The sequence below is a fragment of the Sceloporus undulatus genome, chromosome 2, assembly GCF_019175285.1.
Source record: "Sceloporus undulatus isolate JIND9_A2432 ecotype Alabama chromosome 2, SceUnd_v1.1, whole genome shotgun sequence".
NCBI lineage: Eukaryota > Metazoa > Chordata > Lepidosauria > Squamata > Phrynosomatidae > Sceloporus > Sceloporus undulatus.
In genome coordinates this window covers 36,478,812-36,498,811 of record NC_056523.1, presented here as the reverse complement: position 1 = coordinate 36,498,811, position 20,000 = coordinate 36,478,812, and the positions used below count along the sequence as shown (strand labels likewise).

Here is a 20,000-nt window from a genome sequence, read left to right as displayed (position 1 = left end):
TTTTGTAGTATTGGGCTATTCTATGCCAGACTTCACAATATTGAAAAGGAGCCTTTAGAATCTCACAGCTGGACATTCAATGCATTGGGTTTGTTTCTTCCTTCCCATATTATTGCATATATCATTTATATTTAGGGGAAAAAACCAGACTCTTGCTTTATTTTTTTCATTGACATCCACCTACAAAACAGAGCCCGTCAGAAGGAATACTTCAGAGACCAGTAGTTGGTTCCTCTGTGGAACAAATGAGTCATTCTGCACACTCCCACCCATGACAATTCGTGCTATTTAACTCAATAGCTGGGCAGCCATGCCATGTAGCACCCCAATATGGCTCATTGCCCATTCCTCCCCTCTCAGTCTTCTCATGTATTCACAATATTTATAACTAACTCATAGGGGAGCTGTTCCAAGGCCCTTGGTGATTGTATTTTAAACCTCAGTACTACCTTTTTTGTAGCGTGGTGACCAGAAATGGACACTGTTCCAACTGTGGATGGATCATAGATGTGTATAAAAGTATAAATTTTTATTTTTGATTCTGTTCTTAATGATCCTGAACAAGGAATTAACCAGTTTCACAAGAAGTCACACAATGGTTTAAACAGTTTTAACCTATCCACTACAACATTTACCCCTTTACTGAGTAAGTCACCAGTATTACAGGCCTCAACCTGTGAAGTTAGGATTCCACCTCACTACCACCCATTAATCATTTTACATGTTGTTGCTATTGTTATTGAGTGCCTTCAGGTTGTTTCTGACTTAGGGCAACCCTAAGGCAACCCTATCATGGGCTTTCTTAGCAAGTTTCTTCAAAGGGATTTGTCATCCTTTGAGACTTAGGCCCGTTACAGACCGCCCAAAAGGGGCGGTCTCAGGCTGCTGCCGGTTGCAGCGTGGAGGAGCCACAGCAGCCAAACCGCGCTGCAAAAAAGGAGCGCGAAAATCGCGCTCCTTCCGGCAACCTGGAAGAGACGTTGCAAGTGCCAAAGCGCACACTCGTGATGTCTCTTCTGGGTTGAGACGTGCGGACGCAGAGCATCCGCTACGTCAAGATGGCAGCGCCCATCTGTATAGGGCGCCGCTATCTTGACGTATCGGTTACGCGCGAGGGGCAAGGCGCATCTGGAAGCGCCGCCCCTCGCGCGTAATCGTGGCGCAAAGGACAGCGCCTCTTAGGCCCGTCTGTAATGCGCCTTAGAGAGAGTGACTTGCCCAAGATCACCCAGGACTTTATCACACATAGGTGCTTCCATCCCAAAAATGGTTGAAGTGGTGGCATCCCAGAAAAGCAATCCCATTTGCTATTTGTTATCACACACAGAGCACAACAAGGGGTTAAAAAGGAAATTAAAGTAGGCTCAATGCAAATTTGGCTATCAAAAGGAGACAAACAAATCCTCATTGCCTGCTTTGAAATACCTTTTCTGAGCATGCTCCAAAGTGTGATTTCAAAAAGTGCGCGCGCACACACGTGCTCCAGGGAGGGGGGATCCTCTTTGCCACAGAAGCTCCAAAAGGTTTCAGAGAAAGGCAGAATGAGGCTGCCCTTTGCAAACTCGTAAAACCACACACACACACAAGAGAGAAAGGAGAAGGTGTATAAGTCTGCCTAATTCCATGCCCTCCTTTTCCAAGGCATGTCCTCCATTTCTCCCTCCTGTCCAGGAGGACTTCCAAAAGGCTTTCTCTCTGCCTTCTCCCGCAAGCTCTTCCCTTCATTGGAGCCTGAAAAGAGGAGGAAAGCAGCAAAGAAGAGGAAAGCGAGGGAAGAGTGTGTATCCCTTTAAGAAGGTAGCAAGGCAGCTTGCGAAATCAGGAAAGTGGACGCATCTGGAGCCTTGCATTATCACACAGCAGCCATTACCTGAGAGGAGTCAATTCGCAAGCAAAATGGGCACGTAAATCTGGTAGTTTTGCAAATTTACTTATTTCTTGATTGATCTCACATTCTCCCTGGATTCTCTTCTGATTGCTTGCAGCATCATATGAAAAGCAGTTGCAAATTGGTCCCTAAACCTGGGATGACCCTGCATTGGCCCCACTTTAAACTTCCAATTTTGCCCCATGTGACAAAGTCCTTAGTGGGGCTACATGGCTGAGCCAGGATTCAAACCTTGGTCTCCAGAATCATAGTCCAACACTACACCACTTGGTCTCTTAAATCTCATTTTCTCTTTTAATGTCCCTTTCCTCCATTTAGAGAGACCCTTCTGGTAGTGAATTTCCACGCAGATATTTGAGGTGGTGGTGATGGTGGGAAATATACCTGTTTGCCTGTTCTTCATTTTAGGGGGACATAATACAGTAGGCCCTTCTTATACACGGATTTGTCATACACGGATTCAAGCATACACAGTTTGAAAATATTCAAAAAAGTATTCATTTTAAATATCAAACCTTGATTTTCCATTTTTTATAAGGGACACCATTTTGCTATCTCATATTTAATGGGACTTGAGCATACACAGATTTTGTTATACACAGGGGATCTTGGAACCAAACCCCAACGTATAACAAGGGTCCCCTGTATATGATATCTTCCTTTTACTTTTTAAAACTTGATATTCCACCTACCAGTGGATTCAAATTCCAAGAAAAGCTAAACATTAGGAAGAACTTGTTGACTGTAAATGCTGTTCAACAGTGGAATAGACTGTCTTGGAGGGTGACGGACTTCCCCTTCTTTGGAGGTCTTCTAGGCATCTCTCATGAATGCTTTAGTTATGTATTCCAGCATAGCACTGGGGATATACTATGTAGATGGTCCTTGTGGTGCCTTCAGCTCTACAATTTTGTGATTCTGTATAGTGTTAGATTAGGTGCTAAATGTTATTGCTGGCTATATAACGTTCTTCTGGGTTTTTTTGGGGGGGGGGGTCATTCACACTATGAAATAACCTGGTTTAGGAACCTGATATATTTAGCATAGAGAAGAGTAAGGTTAAGGGGTGAAATGAGAGCCATGTTTAAATAGTTGAAGGGATGTCACATTGAGGATGAAGCATGCTTATTTTTGGCTGCACCAGACACTGGGAAAAGGAACAATGGAGCCAAACTACAGGACAAGAGATTCCACCTAAATATTAGGAAGAACTTCATGATGGTAAGAATTGTTGGACAGTGGAATTTGCTGTCTTGAATAGTGGTGGAGGCTCCTTCTTTGGAAGTTTTTAAACAGAGGCTGGATGGCCATCTATTGGGCGTATTTTGATTGTGTCTTCCTGCATGGCAAGGTATTGGATGGCCCTTGGAGTCTCTTCCAGCTGTAGGATTATGTATTTAGTTATGCCTGCTATGTCACTTTGCACCACTAGATGTGATTTTGGGACAAAGCCGAATAAATACTTTGCATAGCTCTCACACCTTTACATTTGTTGTCATACTTCACTTTAGTTTCCTGTTCCCACCATTCTTTTCCCCGGACATTTCACAAAAAGATGAAACTGTTTACAAGAGCACTAAAGTGGAGTTACTGGTTAGTGTGGACTCTTGATTTCTATATATTATTTTATTTTATTCATTTATATCCCGCCTTTCTCTCTATAATGAGACTTGAGGCAGCTAAAACACATTTTAAACTATGCAAACATATCAATAAAAGTATAAAGATAAAAATTGAAAAACATCAATTGAAAAAAATTCACTGTGGGGAGGGGGGGCTTGTGCAAAATAATGGATTTGGTGCAAACTACAAAGTATAAAATATTATTACAATGAAATTATAACAAAAATGTCTCAAAATTTTAAAAAGCACATAATGCTGACACCAGCTAGTAAGGGAAAACTCTTGATATTCATCATTCTTGCATCCCTGCTAGCTATGTAAAACCTCTTTTACATGAGTAATGCAAGTACTGGGCTTTTGGTTCAGGAAGCATATTGGAACTTACATCCCGTTATTGCAGTTGCCAAAGATATGGAAGTGAAGAATTGTCTTAAATATTTCAGAAGTAGTAAGTGTTTAATGGTGTCATTAATATGTACAAATAAATTGTTTTGGAATCCTGACTCAGTAGGCCCTAGGGCAGGGGTCGGCAACCTACTGCCCACAGGCCACATGTGGCCCGCCAAGCCGTTGGGACCGGCCCCAGCTCGGTCCTGCCACTGATTGCCGCCGCCAAAGGCCCTGCGGGGCCTTTGGCCTGTCGCGGAAGCACGTGGGGCCTCTAGTGCAGGCGCGCAGGGCCATTGGCCTCCAGTGTAGTAGCGCGAGGAGGAGGAGGAGGAGGAGGGAGGGAGGAAGGAGGAGGAGGAAGGAAGGAGGAGGAAGAGGAGGAGGACGAGGGAGGAAGGAAGGAGCAGGAGGAGGAGGATTTCCATTCCATTTTTACAGGTCTGCTTTGTTTTAACAATGATGATGGTGATGGTGATATGAGCCAGCTTCAGAGGCACAGCCAATGTAAATTGCTATGATTTTTACAAACTCATGCGCAGTGAAGAAAAACCACAGTCCCTTGACCAAGTACACACTTCTGAGAAGTACACTTGGTGCAAGAACTGTGAAACTATCTTGACATGTTAAATATGCATAGCCATGGCCCTGTACAGACAGGCCAAAATAAAGCTGCTACGGGTCACTTTGGAGGTACGCTATTTAAATGATGCATGTGTCCTAAGTGTCTGGAAGCCACACCAAAGCCACACTCCAGTCCTTAGGATTGGAGTGTGGTTTTGGCACAGCTTCTGGACTCTTAGGATGCATGCATCATTTAAACAGCATACCTCCAAGTGACCTGAAGCAGATTTATTTTGGCCTGTCTGTATGGGGCCCATGTGAACCCGTGTTCAGTGTGAAACCCAAAGAGTTTGGTTATGCAATAAGCCTCTGAAATATGCAAGAGGCCATCTTAAGTAAAGCCATGTTCAATGCCCAACTGTGCTGTTTGGAATGGGGGGGAGGTTGGCCAGAAAGGGAAGTCAATTTCTGACATCTGTCTAGGAATAATGCCCAAATGTCCTCCATTTTGATCATGCCTAAGAAACATGCATTTATATTAACATTTTAAAAAAAATGTGTCCTACATTTGAAAATGTTGTCCTGTATTATTTAATTATTTAATTATTTATTTTTTGGCTTTGCCCCCCCCCCCATTGTCTGGGGGACACCAACCTGGCCCCTGGCTCAAAAAGGTTGCCTAGCCCTGCCCTAGGGTATGCTTTGACTTGTGGCACTGGGTGTGCGTGTGCAAGTGCAAACGAACAACATAGAAGGCTGAAGCTGAAACTTGTGCAAGAGCAGGGATAAGATGCATTTGCATCACCTTCTTCCCCATATTTTAAAGTTTCTCCATAGCTACTACAAAAAAAAAAAAAAAAGAAGAAGAAGAAGAAGAAAGAAAGAAAGAAAAAGAAGAAAAGAAAAGGCAGAGCAGCTGAATTTATTGGTATTACTAGGCTGAGACAGCTGCTTTGGTTAGTTCTATGGGTGAAGCACATTCTTTGGATCATGTCTTGTAGGAAGACATTACTGGGCTGCAGTGTGTGTTGTGGTGGGAAAGAAAAACTTTATGAAGTGGACATCTCACCTGTAATGAACTAGTTTGAAGCTGCCAAACTGTCTTTCACATAGGCTGTTGATGAGCTGTCAGGCTGTAATAACTTTTGGTCACTACAGAGCAAACTGGATTTGCAGAAGCAACATGCAGGTGAAAGGTTCTGTATTCCATTATCAGCCTCCTAAGCTGTCTTATGCCACTCACAAAAGCTATCTGTTTGCACATTTTGTCATATTTGGTATCTTGGACTAGAGCTAGGGACTTGGAAATCAATTTGCATAACTTCTTTTAATGTGAGAAGTTTATGGTACACAACATAATAATACAGGTTAATGAACTTTTATTCTTTTACCTTTAAAAGAATTGTTCCAGTTGAGAGATGGAGAAATGGCAATAAATGATTTAGATAAAGCAAGTATGAATTTTTCAGCTGTAAAAAGGAACTAAATCTTAGCAGCAATTTGTACACATAATATGTATCTATAACCTTTACTAAAAATTCAGATATTCTGAATCTGTGCTTTACAGAAATATGTATAAAACATGTCGTTACTGATAACATCTTGGAGAGCTGGAAGAAATAACCCTCTTTTGTAATCAAGTTGTAAATTAATCTCATGTTTACATATTTAAAGTTGTTTTTTCTTTAAATGAAAAATGAAGTGTCTCCCCTACCTTTTGCTTTTACATTTTGGTGGAATTTCCATGTATTTGTTTTCCCTTCCAAAAAAGTCAGTATTGCTAAAATACTTCACCATGTAAATGATCATCCTGTAAATTAATGGATCTTCCTTTACATTTTGTAATAGTTTTTGTGTTTTTTTGAACAGAGAAGATATAAAGGTTGTTCAGTTACCTCCATAAAGAGTGTATCTCAGTTCATTATTTGTTTAAAACCCATCTTCACTGTTTGTGCTATGGATCCTCTTAAATGTACTTATTTGTTATTTTATATTTGTGTAGGGAATATTTTGATAGTCTTAGCCTACATAAACCATGCATGTTTGAATTCTGCAGTTCTCCAAACACTGTGATTTTAAGGCACTAAAGATGTAACAAACTACATGTACGAGGGAGAGTTTATGTGTAGCTTTCCTAGCATTGAATTATTTTACTCAGTTTTCTCATGCTTTAACATTGTGGTCAGTACAGTCATAATGCTATGGTTATAAGAAGCAATACAATCTGTGAAGCATTTCCCATTAGGTAGACACTATGTCTTTAAATTATAGCAATTTCTTAAGATTTTAAAGCAAAATGAGCTCTTAGGAGTGTGATTAATAGCAGGGAATGAGGATAACACTGGGTCATCAGTGGCACTCCATTACAAAAAAGGTTGAACTAATAAAAGCATCCATCTATTTGACCAATAAAACATTTGAATGATATGCTTGTAGTTTTTATCATACAGTACTTACTTTGTACTGAATAAACTGTGATTTTACGTGCTGGAAAGCGACTGTGGCAGAAGCTGTTCAACTGCAATTTGAAGATATCTTAATGCTGAAATAAGAGGCTGAACATGTTCTACTTTTCCCTGGATTTCATATTTTGAATTTGAGCTGTATGATTGCAAACATCTGAGAGAGCATAAACATCATCTCTAAATAGTGTTGTGTGTATTAAGGTACTGTTGTGTGGCTAAGCTGCATTATAGACCGCCACTTTGCAGTGGTCTGCCGGCGCGGCTGTTTGCTCCGCAAGGGAGCCGCAGCAGCCAAACCACGCAAAGCAAAAAAGAAGCTCCAAAATGGAGCTTCCTCCTGCGGCGCAGTTATGACGTCGCGAGGCAGCAATGGCGCACTTGTGAGTCATAAGCGCCGTGTGATGTGCGGACGCACAGTGTCCGCTACATCAATATGGCGGCGGCCATGTGGAACGGCCGCTGCCATATTGTACGTATTCACTACGTACTAGGATTAGGGGGTGCGGAAGCACCGCCCCTTCCTAACCCTAATACGTAGTGAATACGTACAAAATGGCGGTTTGTAACCCGCCATCGACTTCTGTGATAGAATTGTACTGTGGATGTTGAGGAGATGTTTACATCTGCAGTTTTTCATTTTTCAACTGCTGTCTCCTAAATCTAGTATATATGTACTCCAAAGAAAAGTTATAACTCCACATGATGCACCCCCTGAGACAGAAGAGACAAACTTCAGTACAGTATAATTATTCTATTACAACACTCTTATTTTGATTGACCACACATACACATATTTTGTGCAGGAATATGTCCTCCTACTTTGTCTCTTTAACACAGGAAGCACACATGAGTAACTTACCTTGGTTTTTTAGGCAGTAGCCTTTCATTTAACAGAATTCCTCTTGCCTCATGATGGGTTGTGCTTATAAAGCTACAGTGGTACCTCGGGATACGAAATACCCAGGTTACGAAATTTTCGGGATACGAAAAAATCCCATAGGAAAACATTGTTTCGGGTTACGAATGTTTTTTCGGGTTACGAAAAAACTTTTGGTGCTTTTTTCGGCTTTTTCGCACGGAATCGTGGCTTTTCCCCATTAGCGCCTATGGCAATTCGGCTTACGAAGGCTTTTCGGGTTACGAACGGTGCCACGGAACGAATTAATTTCGTAACCCGAGGCACCACTGTATAGCAATTTTTATTGTGGTAGACTGAAATATGACTTAAAACATCAAAGTTGCTGCCTGAAAAGTAAACCTGCTAAACCTTCCTTTGATGAAACAGTATTAAAAGGGCCAGGATTACTAATGTGTCTAAAAGTCACTCCCTACCAGGGTCATACATCCTATTTTTTCCAGGACATGCCCTACCTTTCAACCTTCTGACCAAGAGGAATTTCATGAATTTATATTTATATTAGTATTTATATTAAGCAGAATCTATATTAATGTTTTTAGCTTTTAGTGTGTAATGTTCTATATCTTCCTTGACTGTCCTACATTGTGCAGTGCCTTGCAATTAGGACATCTGGCCACCCAGCTCCCTACCATTCCTGTATTGGTGGAGCTTAAGATTGCTATCCCTGTTAGAGAAGGATGAGCCCAAGGGGGTTCAGCAGAGACTCCTTGTTCTACTAATCCAAGGGTTAAGGGACCATGCAAGGGACTAGGCTCAAACTGTACTTTGCTGACATACTGCAAGTGTGTATGTATATGTGTATGCACATTCAAAGCATATCCGATGGGTTTCATGTTGAGCTCTTCCATATGAGTGGGGGATCATGACTATGCATGGGGGAATCATTTGAATGTCTGTCTTTGCAACTATCATATAGAATGGTTGGACCATATATCTCTGAGCTAAGATGAAATTTTCTTCCTCAAAACCAAAAGCGTATGAGGCCTTTAAAACAGAACATTGGCTTTTTCTCTTTTCTCAGTCTTCTTTGTTATCAACATTTAAAAAACCACAATGCACCAATTTGTGAATGTTCAGGAAAACAGCATGTAGAATAGCTGCATCTTACTCATAATCAGAAAAGACTGGACCACAGATTTCAGAATATCCATCCCTAGGTCTGTGGAATAAGTACCTTGTACACTTTTGTGCTCAAAATATCTATTCAATCAAAGGAGGCCAGTCTCTTAAATGGTCTAGTTTTGCTGTTTTGTAGTACAAAAGAGAGACAGAGGGTCTTAACCTAGTTCTAGATTTTTTGGATATTAGCAGGTGTACAATACTGAAAAGGTTTGACTAGATTTCCTCTATCATCTATTCCAGTTGTACGTTTCTATTGTTCAATGCTATGGCTATATCCGCCCTGGGTTTTTATGTGATGTATTGGATGAATGTAATTGTTATTGCAATATTTTATTGGTCTGTACTGTGACATGTGTCACTCAATTTTATCTAATTGTAAACCGCTTTGATCTAGAGGAAAGGTGGTATATAAATAAAACTTTTATTTATTATTTATTATTATATGATCTATACTGACTATCAGAGTTGGGTGGCAATTGGATATGCTCTTGGGCTTTTCTGCTCATTTCCTGAGGACCCTCAAAATTCATTGTGGGATCTACCCTCACAATTTCATATATAAATCTTAATAATTAAAGATCTGGTGGATTTTAGAGGCTGATAGATTGAAAGATAACATTTAAAGAGAACTAGTGTGTTGTAGTGGTTTGGGACTATTGAGTTTATTGCACAGGACTTGTAGAATGGGACTGGAGCGGAACGAAAGGGGACGGGAGGAGAACGGAATAGAACGGGGAAAGAATGCATATTACCATATGGGAGAACACCGCCAATGCTGCCGGAAGTCCCCAATCCATTCCCCATCCATCCCACAGCAGCCGATTTTCAAGAATCGTTCTTGAAAATCGGCTGCTGTGGGACGGATGGGGAATGGATTGGGAGCTTTCAGCGGCATTCTCCTGTGTGGTAATATGCATTCTTTCCCCGTTTCATTCCCTTCCTGCCCCCTTTTGTTCCTCTCCAGTCCTGTTCTACAAGCCTCATGCGATAAACTCCTATGACTCTGAGAGACCAGAGTTAGAATTCCGACTTGGTAACCTTGGGAAAGTCACACTCTCTCAGCCTCAGAGGATGGCAATAACAAACCCTCTCTGAAGAAACTTGCCAAGAAAATCCTGTGATAAGTTCATTTTAGGCTTGTCATAAGTCAGAAATTACTTGACAGCATACAGCAAAAATATCCACTTTCCTGCAAGGAACATACAATTGCCACCAAGTATACATGTCCCGTTTTTTATTCTCACAGTAATCCTGTGAAGTAGGGTAGGCTTAAAAGAAGTGACTAGCTCAAAGTCACTATGCAGTAAGCTTCATGGCTGAGCTGTATTTGATTATTATTTTTCCTGATCTCTAACCACCTCATCATATTGGCTGTCACCCAGAAATCTGAAGGTAAAGGTGATACACAGAATGATGCTATATTGGAGCTATTGAATGTATACATCTTACCTACATTTTGAAACTTGGGTATGTATGGATGCAGTCAAGCCAGTATATAAGATGGCAAATGAATACATAGGCCTATTGATCAGTGGTTAGTGTGTGCTCCCGAGCCCTACTGCTGCTGCCAGGACACCGCTTCCTGGCGGTGTGTACCGGGCCATAAAGTAGACTCCACAGCCAGTATTATGAGTTACGTTAAGGTTATGAGCGGAATATTTCCATACTCTCAGGATAGCAGCTTGATCATTCCAGCAAACATTCCCGTAAAAGTGTGGCATAGTGGTTTAAGTGCTGGACTATGTTTCTGGAGACCAGGGTTCACTCCTAGATCAGCCATAGAAACCCACTGGGGGTCCTTGAGCAAATCACATGCTCTCAGCCTCAGGGGATGGCAATGCAAACCCCCTTAGAACAAATCTTGCCAAGAAAACCCCCATGATGTGTTTGCCTCAGGGTCCCCATAAGTCAGAAATGACTCGAGGGCACACAACAACAATAAGACCCCGAAAAGTTTTAATTCACAGGCATTAGTGATTAATTTTAAGAAGCTTGTGGACAAACTGATTTAAGATGGTGCTTATGAGAGCCAGCATGGTATAGCGGTTTGAGCATTGGACTAAGACTGGGAAACTAAGGATTCGAATCTTGGCTCAGCCCTGGAAACCCACTGGGTGACTTTGGGCAAGCCACACTATCTTAGCCTGGGGGGGGGGGTGGCAATGGTAAACCCCCTCTGAACAAATCTTGCCAAGAAAACCTCTTCATAGATTCACCTTAGGGTCACAATAAATCAGAAATGATTTGAAGGCACACAAGAACAGCAGCAGCAGCAGCAACAACAATAACAACAATTATTTCCTTAAAGAATGTTAGTTTCTGTTTTCTTTCTGTGAAAAAAAAAATTAACAGTTGCTGCACTTTTGTTTCTGACTCTTCCTACATTTTCCTTTGTTGTCTTAAATCCTTTTTTGGAGGGGATGAGGGTTGGAGATGGACTTTAAGGGCATTTGGCTGGTTAGTGTGAAGACTAAAGAGTGAGAGTGGAATGGTTGCAACTTGTTTAGAAGTGACCTGGCCCTTTTTAAACAAGTGGCCCTGTTCGCCAACTGGTCTGATTTCATGGTAGTCAGCAGCTGATGCATGTAACATGCAACCTTCCTGCTCTCTCTAAATGTCAGGCGGATGACTGTTTGTTTGTCTTGACCTCTCCCCAGCTGTTTACACTGCCATGCAGTTGCCTCAACCTTGATTCCCTGAGAGTGGCCCCTTTCTCCTCCCTCCTCTGTTTACAGTTGTCCTGCCCTGAGTGTCACCTATGAAATCTGTTGATTATTCCACCTGGTTAATGTTAAATTGCTCTTGCAAGAAGATGTGTTTGTTCATAAACACAAACGCCGGGGCTCTTGTTTACTGTACCCATGGCAGCAATCAGTTATTAAACAAATATTGCTTTGTTTGCGGGTGTGAGCAGCAGTTCAGCCTGCAAGGTCTGGGGGAAAAAAACTTTAAAAGCTAGTATTTTGATAAAGAAGAAAAGGGGAGCTTGTCCCTGGAATGTGGCTGAAACTCACTTAGGTTTGTTTTTCTTATCTTTAACTTTGGATGAAGGGGCTACAAAGATTAGCAAGTTGTTTGGTTTTTTTCCCAAGAGATTTCCTTAGTGTAATGATATCTATCCAGTTGTTTGCTTTTTTCAGAAGGGACAGAGCACTCCTGCAAGACGGCTAGCACAGTAATAGAGTGTCTGATGGCTAGGAAATTCTGTGTAGATCAAACAAGGACTTTAAATGTCTAGGACAAAAGGATAGGGCTATGAACAAGGTAATCATTTTTTTAAAGCCTTATTTTGAATTATATATAGTGACTGGGTGTTTGTGAATTTGTGTGTGTGTTGTGTGTGCACGTGCATGTAGTATTTGTGCAAATTCTTTTAACAAGCTGTTGATGTGTGTGTCCTCTGTGAAGTCAGAAAAGGAAATGTGTCGTTTATTTTAGAGGCAAACGCATGGAAATTCTTGTAATAATAGGAAATCATAATAAGTGAATGTACAATTTCCTCCTGTCTGTTGATTGGTTTGTGACATTCTTTGCCATGTAATCTTAAATTCAATATTATATTTACATCTTTGAATATTATTACTGCCACATTTGTGTCCTAATTCTTGGGAATTCTAGAATTTGTGTATTGTTTTGAAAAACAAAATGCCGGGGTGTATGCATGTTTGTTTAGGACCTTTCTGTCCCTTCCACTCTCTCCCCTGAATCCTCCACACTTCCTTTATTTCAGTGGGGCAAGTGCCAAATTTCACAGCCTGTGTGATTTGAATTTCATGTAGCACCCTGAAAAGTGGGGTTTATTTACTTTTAAATGAACAATAGCTTTTTAAGCAGAGTCCAGTAACTTTATGGGGAAAGCTGCTGTTCAAGTTAAAGAAAAGCAAAATATAAGTGTATAAGGAGTTGTGTTTTTTTTTGGGGGGGGGGTCAGATTAAATGAATGACCTGTTAGTCAATCAGGTAAGCAGACAAGAAAACATGTTGAAAATCTTCAGAGATGGTACTCAGTAGCACACCATAATGACCTGAATCATATTGTTCATTGTGATTGCTAGAACAGTCATGGGGCTTGAGGTGAATTGGAAGGCACTTGAAGTGTGTGGCCTAAGCAGGCAGTCATTAATTGACTACCATCGCCATAATGAATAAGTTCCTCTTTCTCCATCAGACAATAGGGAGGGAAGAAAACACTGAATGAGAAACTAAACTATATAATATCATAGCTTGACAAGGCACCACTTGACCTTGGAGATTATTATTATTGTTCAGACCAACATAGGCAGCTGCCTTATACTGTGTCAGGCCATTAGTCCATCTTGTTCAGTATTGTTGAAAATGAATGGCAGTGGCTTCATGGTTTCAGATGGGATTTTTTTTTCAAGTCTTATCTGAAACTGCTGATGATAGAAGTTGGGATATTCTGCCTACAAGGCATGTACTCTTATACCTCTGATGTTTAGCCTTTCCTTATAATGCAGATATAAGTGCAAACAAATTAGACTGCAATACTAAGGGGATTATCACATGGGAGGCTTACCATAGGTTAAATGCTGGCAAAACACGCCTGAAGCGCAAAGGTGTGATAGCCGGTCATGCTTCTGAAACGTCACTGAAGTTTCCTCTCTCCTCTCCTGTCCTCAAAGCATTCTCGAAGCAGCCATTTCTTCAGTAATGGGAACTTCCATTATGAAGAAATGGCTGCTCCATGAAAGCTTTTGCTGACGGGAGAGGAGAGGGGATGCTTCAGAAATGTGACCGGCTAGCACAGCTTCACACTTCTGGAGTGTTTTGGCCATGTTTAACCATGGTAAGTTTGGGTGTGATAGTTTTGTATGGATGAACATCAGGAAAATAAAAATTATGACCACAGACAATCTACATAATTTTAAAGCAGGTGGGGAAGAGATAGAAATAGTTGAAGATTTTCCATATTTGTTCTCAATTATCAATCAGAGTGGAGACTGCAGTCAAGAAATACAAAGAAGGTTAGGATTGGGAAGGAACTAGGCAAGATCCTGAAGTGCAGAGATATATTATAAATACCAAAGTTAGGATTACCCATGCCATTCTCTTTCCCACTTCTATGTATGGTTGTGAAAGGTGGACAGTGAGGAAAACTGACAGGAAAAAAAGTCAACTCATTTGAAATGTGGTGCTGGAGAAGTGGCACAGTGGTTAAATGCTGGTACTGCTGCCACAACGCTGTAAGTTCAATCCTAGGGGTCAGAGCTCCAGGGTTGACTCAGTCTTCAATTGGCTTACACATTGGAAACCACTTAGGGAGTGCTAGTTCACTGATAAGCAGTATATAAATGTTCTTGCTATTGCTTGCTTGCTATTCGACAGATACTGAAGACTTTCATACCTGGCATAAACTTTGCTCCAACATGGCTCTTGTTTGATCCATTACAGCAATATGTGATTGAATGAATAGCCCTCTGCCAATGGATATGTATAGAAAGAGACTGAAGAATATCTTGATGTTGGTTAGGAATGGGTGTAAGTAAAGTAAATATGGGTGGGAGGGGGATGACAGAAATGAACTGTAGGGTAGAGGGGGACTTTTTCTGGAAGATTAAGAATGCTATCAATGATCTCTTTGCAGTTTATCTACAGCTTCTTTGCACTACATGGCTGCTGCAATCTTCTTCTTTAATTACTTTATGATCATTAAAAAGAGAGAGAGACAGACGATACAATTGCATTCTTTCTTTGGACCTACTTAATGCATCACCCGGCACCAGTCCTGAGTTTGCAATAGAGAGTGCAACAGGACCCCAATTTTACATCCCTGCTGAGTTTATCTTTATGCAAATGAGAGCATGTGTGTAACATATTTTAGTGAACACGGAAAACATGAGCTCTTACCTGCAGATTGTAATGTGGAATGTGTGAAATTACATTGAGAAAGAGTTGAACTATTTTCTTCCAGTGGTGGGGTGGGGTAGAGAAAGAAAAAGGAAGGAAAGAAGAGAAGCTCTGGAGTATTGTTGCATATTTTGATATTGATAAAGGAAATAAAGTCCATTGTACCATTTATTATGGTGGTGCTGAGCTCTGGGATTTGAGAGATGCATTCTTATCTAGAGATTGTTTCTATTCTGGTGATGTGCCTGATTAATAATTAGTATAGCAATTAATGATTGGTGTAGTGAGTCATTAAGAAGGAGGCAGAGAAGGGCAGGCAGGAGAACATCAGTAGTTTTGCATGTTTGCTCAGTGCGGGTGGTGTGGGTGTAGAGCAATGAATGGGTGGAATGGGAGGTCGTCCTGAACAGATGGTTGGTTTGTTAATTTGCTATGTCAGTTGCTCTGATATATTTCAGGTTTAGTACCAGTTAAAAGATAATCATGGTGGGGTTTTACAACTTCCTTACAACTTTTACTTTGGATACATATTGAAAGATTTCTCTACCCTATCTTCAATGCTTTAGTGGTGACACAGACCACAATAAAGAGGTACGGTTTTCTGTTTCTTTTTCCGTCCTGTGAAAAGTAATTTCTGAGCAATATTCAGCTACGAAGACAGGAGGAGCTCTGTTTTGGTAAATGTGTAACTGCTCAGACTCCTGTAGTTAACATAGGTGCTTATTACTTAAGTTTCATATTTCCAATAGAGAACTAAACTATATTTTAAAAAGAACTAAGGATTCCACCAGTGAATCGTCCATACACCATTACAGTAGTTTCATATCACTTTATCCCTATTTATCCCTGGTGGCACAGAGGTTAAATGCTGGTACTGCAGCCATTCACAGCCACAAGGTTGTGAGTTCAGTTCCATGCTCCAGGTCCACTCAGCCTTGCATCCTCCTGAGGTCGCTAAAATGAGTACCCAGCTTGTTGGAAGCAATTACCTTGCACATGGTAAATCACTTAGGGAGTATTTAACTGCCCTGATAAGCAGTATAGAAATGTACTTGCTGTTGCTATTGCTATTGCTACTGTTATCTGTTATGGTTTCAGCATGCAAAATTATGGGATATGTAGTTTGGTGAGTACCTTTCTGCTAGAGAGTTCTAGTGCTGTGGTTCAGGGGAATTAAGTCTCTAGCAGAAAATTCTAAGAGCCTCCCCAGACTATAGATCTCACAATTACACATGCTGGAGCCAAGACTGTTAAAAGCAGTATCAGACTGCGTAGTGTACATCTACTTCAGGGCCTTTCCATGACTTTATTGTGGGCTACTTGGAACGTTGTCATGTAATCATGATTTCTGTGACAGATTCTGTGTCACTAGAAGAAAAGGTCTATGGATTCAGCTTACTTACTGGATTGCTAGCTTATATACATAAGATCCATACCAACTGTTGCTATACCCTTAAAACTTACCATGTGTACTTGTAGTTTGACAAAATTGACCCCAAAAATGTAGGTTGACAGTTGGCGCATCATATCCATGGATTTTTTATCTACAGGTTTAAGCATCCATGGCTTGAAAATATTTTTAAAAATATATAACTTCCAACAAGCAAACCTTGATTTTGCCATTTTACATAAGAGACACCATTTTACTATGCCATTAGATTTAATGGATCCCTAATAGAGGCAGGTTGTTTTTCTTGCTCCCTTCCCCTGATTTTTTTTTCAGGCCACATTCTCATTCTTTTCCCTCATATTCCTTTCCTTAACTGTATTTGTATAGATATAGGCATTTTAAGATCAGCAATGCTATTTACACCCCTACTGTAACCCTCAGATAAACACATCATCTCCTTCTCTTTGTTGTTTTAGGCTTCCAAGTTGTTTCTGACTTATGGTGAACCTAAGGAAAACCTTATAATTGGGTTTTCATGGCAAGTTTCTTCAGAGGAGGTTTTCTATTGCTATCCTCTGAGGCTGGGTTTACATGGCCAAGCCGAGATTCACATTGTGGTCTCCAGAGTCAGTCCAGTGTTCAAACCTCTAACCCACAGTGACTCCTCCTCTTTAATTCTTCCTAAATATGTTCCCTCTATGCATTTTTAAAAGAAGAGGAAAAGATTTGTTTGTTACGTGTCCCTATATTTTACTCTCAACAGATCCACAGATCATATCATGGGTCATAGCAAAATCTATAATTTTGGCCCCCAAACTTGCCCTTGGCATACACACGACGTCGATTTACATACAAATATGGTATCCCTGCAGAATGCCACTAACAGAAGCTGTTTTCTTTTTTCTCTTATGCTGTTGTGCTTAATATTCACTTGCCCCGATTGCAACAGCCAAAAGTTATTGCTTCTATAGGAATGCTATTCATTTTCTATCTTCTACCTCCCCACTTTCATTTCTGGCACAAAGACAGTCCTTAACAGTGAAATCAACATTACACTTCATGTGTATGTGATTCTCCTTGTAAATTGTAGCAACTTCTTCTCCAGTCGCATCAATAATTTCACATCCAAGCTGTTGATCAGAACATTGCCTCAACTGTGTTTCTTTTCAATTTTAGATATCTCCCAGATTTCCAAACAAGTGTAGTCATCTTTCTTTAAATATTTTCTTTTACTTTTAGTATTTGCATGAGAGGGCTCCTTTACCAATCATCTCTGTTTTGTATTTTTGTTAAAGATAAACTTGTTGTCCTGTATATAGATCCTGACGACATTGCCCCATCCTGATTATTGTTTGTTCTGTCCTTAACTGAAGTCTTCATTGTGACAACACAGATAATCTAAAAGATCTTTTTCTTGAGTCATTTTTACTGTTCCTTCTGCCTCCAATTTCCTCTAAAACATCTTGAATGTGCCATCTTTTCCATATCTCCTCTTAAAGCCGATTTCTTCCTCATAGCCTTTTCCTTTTATATCTAGCATGGGAGACAACCTAGACTTATATCTGCTAGCATTTAATCATAGCTTTGGTGGTTTAAATGGGGACAAAAAAATTCGCTATTATTCATTGTCTGGCCCAATAGCAAGTCCAGAAATTCTGTCAGGAAGACCAATTGAGCTACAAAATTTGCACAGTTTAATCTCTGTACTCAAATGTCTTGAAGTGCTTTGGAGCACCTTTCTGTCAGGTAAAACATTAAACTTATGTGCAGAGAACACATTTTCTGATGAGAAAATATGTTTCGATACAGAAAATGTGTTCTTTGCACAATGTCCCCTTACATGTCTTTCTGTGCAGAAAAGTCCTCTGTAATACTTATGGACAACTGCATAGAAATGCTTCTTTTTTCCTGTAGTGGGGAGAAAACTACAGTAAATTACTCACTTTTGTTTTATGAGGATGGAATGGTTAAGGATTTATATCCCTAGGTTTAAATATTAGTCTCTTGATCCATTTCCTTCTCATCTCCATTGTCCATTCTCCCACCTTCCAAGTAACAGGTGATAAATTCATTAGATTAGAAACCTTGCATTGTAGAATACCATATTTGTTGGATGCACATTGTTTAAGCCTAAGGTCAGTTGACATATTTGATTCCGATGGTTTCCTGATTCTGGGCTAGACAAAGGAACTGTTACATGGATCTGTAACTGGTTGACCGGCCGAACCCAAAGGGTGCTCAACAATGGCTCCTTTTCATCCTGGAGAGAAGTGACCAGTGGGGTCCCACAGGGCTCTGTCCTGGGCCCAGTGCTATTCAACATCTTTATCAATGACCTGGATGACAGAATTGGGAGCATACTTATCAAATTTGCAGATGACACCAAATTAGGAGGAATAGCTAATACTCCAGAGGACAGGATCAAGATTCAAAATGATCTGAATAGACTAGAAAGCTGGGCCAAAGCTAACAAAATGAAATTCAACACAGAGAAATGTAAGGTACTGCACTTAGGGAGAAAAAATGAAATGCACAGATATAGGATGGGAGACACATTGCTGAATGAAAGTACATGTGAAAGGGATCTAGGAGTCCAAGTAGATGATAAGTTGAACATGAGTCAACAGTGCGATGCGGCAGCGAAAAAGGCCAATGCAATTTTAGGCTGCATCAATAAAAGTATAGTGTCTAGATCAAGAGAAGTAATTGTGCCATTATATTCTGCACTGGTCAGGCCCCACCTGGAATATTGTGTCCAATTCTGGGCACCACAATTCAAAAAGGACATTGAGAAACTGGAGCGTGTCCAAAGGAGGGCGACTAAAATGGTGAAAGGTCTGGAAACCTTGCCCTATGAGGAGCGACTCAGAGAGCTGGGGATGTTTAGCCTGGAGAAGAGAAGATTAAGAGGTGATATGATAGCCCTGTTTAAATATGTGAAAGGATGTCATATTGAGGAGGGAGCAAGCTTGTTTTCTGCTGCTCCAGAGAACAGGACCCGGAACAATGGATGCAAGCTACAGGAAAAGAGATTCCACCTGAACATTAGGAGGAACTTCCTGACAGTAAGGGCTTTTCGACAGTGGAATGCACTTCCTCGGAGGGTGATAGAGTCTCCTTCCTTGGAGGTCTTTAAACAGAGGCTGGATGGCCATCTGTCGGGGATGCTTTGATTTGGATTTCCTGCATGGCAGGGGGTTGGACTGGATGGCCCTTGCGGTCTCTTCCAACTCTATGATTCTATGATTCTGTGATTCTATGATTCTAGTTTGATGGAGCAGTTCATTTGCATCTAGCCCTCCCATTCCCACTGATAACATTAAATCCTAATGAAGCATTTTACCACGAAGGGGATGGTCCTGTTCATGTAAAACTTTTCAGTACTTTCTGTTGGCTTGATTTTTTGATATTCAGATATTACATCTCCAAATTAAATTCTATAAAGTGTTACTGGATACTTAACTGTTGTAAAATGGCTAGACAGGCTTTCCTGCCTTTGCAATGACTTCTGGGTAGGTTTTGGCTTGTTGTTGTTGTTGTTATTGTTGTCAGAAAATGGGGCAGAACTGGGTAGACTGGAATTAGGATGATGCTTTAGTTGGAATGCCACCACAGCATTTTATTGTAACAAAGTTTTTTGCTGAAGACTATTCCACACTAGACAAGCAAATGAAACAGGTGGATGCTTGGGACTAGATGTTTTTTGGATTTTGGATTTCTTGAGATTCTAGAATATTTGCATATACATAAGGAGATATGTTGGAGATGGGACCT

General features: G+C 40.6%; 1 protein-coding gene across 14 annotated transcripts in view; it reads left to right on the top strand.

The window, feature by feature from the left end:
- Positions 1-20,000, top strand: part of FOXP1 (forkhead box P1) — a 705,387-nt gene that overhangs the window by 379,108 nt on the left and 306,279 nt on the right. Inside the window, exon 1 of one of the 14 annotated variants that reach the window (XM_042452067.1) lies at positions 11,863-11,986. The exons of 11 other annotated variants lie outside the window; for them this stretch is intronic. The gene's annotated coding sequence lies outside the window, so the exon portion shown is untranslated. Of the gene's footprint in view, positions 1-11,862; positions 11,987-12,017; positions 12,233-15,178; positions 15,428-20,000 lie in introns of those variants that run through there. 2 more of the 14 variants (XM_042452071.1, XM_042452074.1) reach the window with 2 other exon arrangements.